At 32.5% G+C, this 2,480-nt stretch overlaps 1 protein-coding gene across 1 annotated transcript in view; it reads right to left on the bottom strand.

The window, feature by feature from the left end:
• The window catches only part of Smp_128800 (hypothetical protein), a gene marked incomplete at both ends in the record, with an annotated part of 31,346 nt that overhangs the window by 20,513 nt on the left and 8,353 nt on the right, over positions 1-2,480 (bottom strand). The window lies entirely within an intron of this gene.

Raw genomic sequence — 2,480 nt, 5'->3', positions numbered from 1 at the left:
TTGCCAGGCGAAACGTTGGATTTACTTCAAATTCATTCGCTGAGATTTTACAAATATATTATTCCTATTTAATGTCTTACATCAACTCGAGGCGTCCAAATACTGTGAAACTATTCGTTCTATTTTAGACGAAAGTTCTTATATAGGTATGATATAGTTTTTAAATGTGTAATCAAGGGAATAGATATAACTTGAATTAAACTTTCATGTGTGAAAGGAGATTTTTAGTAATCTATAATAACTTTAGTGACCTAACGTTAATTTGTAACTTCGTTTAGTATTATTCTTTATCAGTCATACCATTTCCCAACATTCTTTCTCATTCCCCTAGCATTTACATCAATTCTATTAACATCTAATCTTTTAAGTCACCTTATGTTTCCATGTTCAAATTATTATTAATCCCATCAGCTTTGATTCAATTAAAAAATGTCGAAAGTGAGACAAAATCAGTAGTTTAATTTGAAACCCTTTTTTTTCAGTTTTCTTCCCATAACCATTCATGGTATTTATCATTCTCAGTTTCATTTTTGACCTCATTAGTATGATTACTTCATAAAACAATATATTATTAAGTTCACTTAGTATTGTTTATTTAAATCTTCCCATTAATGTTTAAGACTGCAACTGGTCAGTTTCTAATTGGCATATGTTCAAACTGTTCGTATTGTCTCTACCAGTTGCAGTCCTAAACATCAATGGGAAGATTGAAACAAACAGTACTAAGTGAATTTTAACTTCACTCCATTGCGCAAGCAATTGGCTATCAGGACTCGGTAGCTAAGTGGACAACACAATGGCGTTTAAAAAGCGAAAGTTACTGGGTCCCTTAATAAATTTTAATTGAAAAAGTCAATTTAATTTGAGGTTTTATAAAAATTTCAATTTTGTAACTAGACAAGTGTAATGGACGAATATAAATGTAAAGCTTGAGAATAATTCCATTAAAAAAAAGAACACCTTTATATTCAACATAGCAATTTATTCTTGGATTACTTCTTTTTTTATATAGTTGAAATCATGAGTCAATTGAAGCTAGAGCACCATGGAAAACCTGGAAGCACTGGATGGCCGTTTTGTCCTATTGTGGGACTCTTCAGCAGTGCGCATCCAAGAGATATTTCCTGGACTTCGAGTGAGAAACAGTGACCAGGGGAGTTCAACTGGGTCTGTTGGGAGATATCAAATCACTGAAGACATTGGTGAATGGTTGCTAAATTTCGTGGATTGGTTGAAGTTAGACATTAACACGGTTAGATGCCGGTCGGCTCAGTGGTCTATAGGTTAAGTGCTCTGGCGCGAGACTGGTAGGTCTGGAGAGGCGGGATCGTGGATGCGCACAGCTGAGGAGTCCCATATATGACGAAACGGCCGTCTAGTGCCTCCAGGTTTTCCATGGTCATCTAGCTTCAATGGACTCATGATTTCAACTATATAAAAAAAGAAGTAATCCAAGAATAAATTGCTATGTTGAATATAAAGGTGTTCTTTTTTTTTAATGGAATTATTCTCAAGCTTTACATTTATATTCGTCCATTACACTTGTCTAGTTACAAAATTGAAATTTTTTTTGTTTTTCTAATATCACAAAGAAAATTACAGTCAGACAATATTAATTATTGTAATTTATTTCCGACAAAAATATTTCAGATTCATTCTTTTTGTCAAAGTGTTTAAAATAAAACAGTAAGGAAGGTTCGTTGGCAAACTCAAAAAACCCATCCATCCGATCATCGCTAGATGAAAATTCTAGAATGTTGACATGTAGCTTCCCTATTGGATGAATAAGAAGGACCCCCATATGCCTATTGGTTTTCCGAAATGATGATTTACTATCAGCCAAAACTATAAATACATTAGATTCTTGTACTATATGTTGGGAATAACATTCCTACTTACTAGTCTTCTGTATTTCCTCTTGCGACGTTGCAGGTTGAATCGTTCAAGTAGTCTAGTAGTACGCGGCATAACAAGAATCTAAGCCCTATATATACCAAAAACAGCCCAAAAATATTTGCAAAAAATATAATGACAACGAAAAAACAAACAAACATGAAAGCTGATGAATTTGGTGAAATTTCAAAAGGGAAAAGAATCTCTCAGTAAGCATAACATTGATCTGTTTAATGACAAATCGCAAATTAAAAACGGTTTTGAATAGATAACTTTGTTTTAAATCTAATCAAATAACATATTCAAAACATTTACACCATAAAATGAAACCTGTATATTATAATGATGAATAATCCAATTTTTTTCAAGTCTTCTTGCTGTATATCAGTAGGAAACATATTTAATTCCTTATATATTCAAGGAAGTCCTCGAAGTTTTTCATATGTATTTAACGAAGATTTTCAAATTGTGTCAACTAAGTGATCTTAATTTCAAAAGTATTATGTACTTTTGACTAACTTGAACTAGATCAGAGGAGGTTTTGTGGAGAATTTAGTATTTTCACAGTTGAAATCATGAGTCAATTG

This window comes from Schistosoma mansoni, chromosome 2 (genome assembly GCF_000237925.1).
Source record: "Schistosoma mansoni strain Puerto Rico chromosome 2, complete genome".
Classification (NCBI taxonomy): domain Eukaryota; kingdom Metazoa; phylum Platyhelminthes; class Trematoda; order Strigeidida; family Schistosomatidae; genus Schistosoma; species Schistosoma mansoni.
The sequence above is the reverse complement of the archived record's forward strand: the minus strand, read 5'-3'. Positions and strand labels throughout refer to the sequence as shown.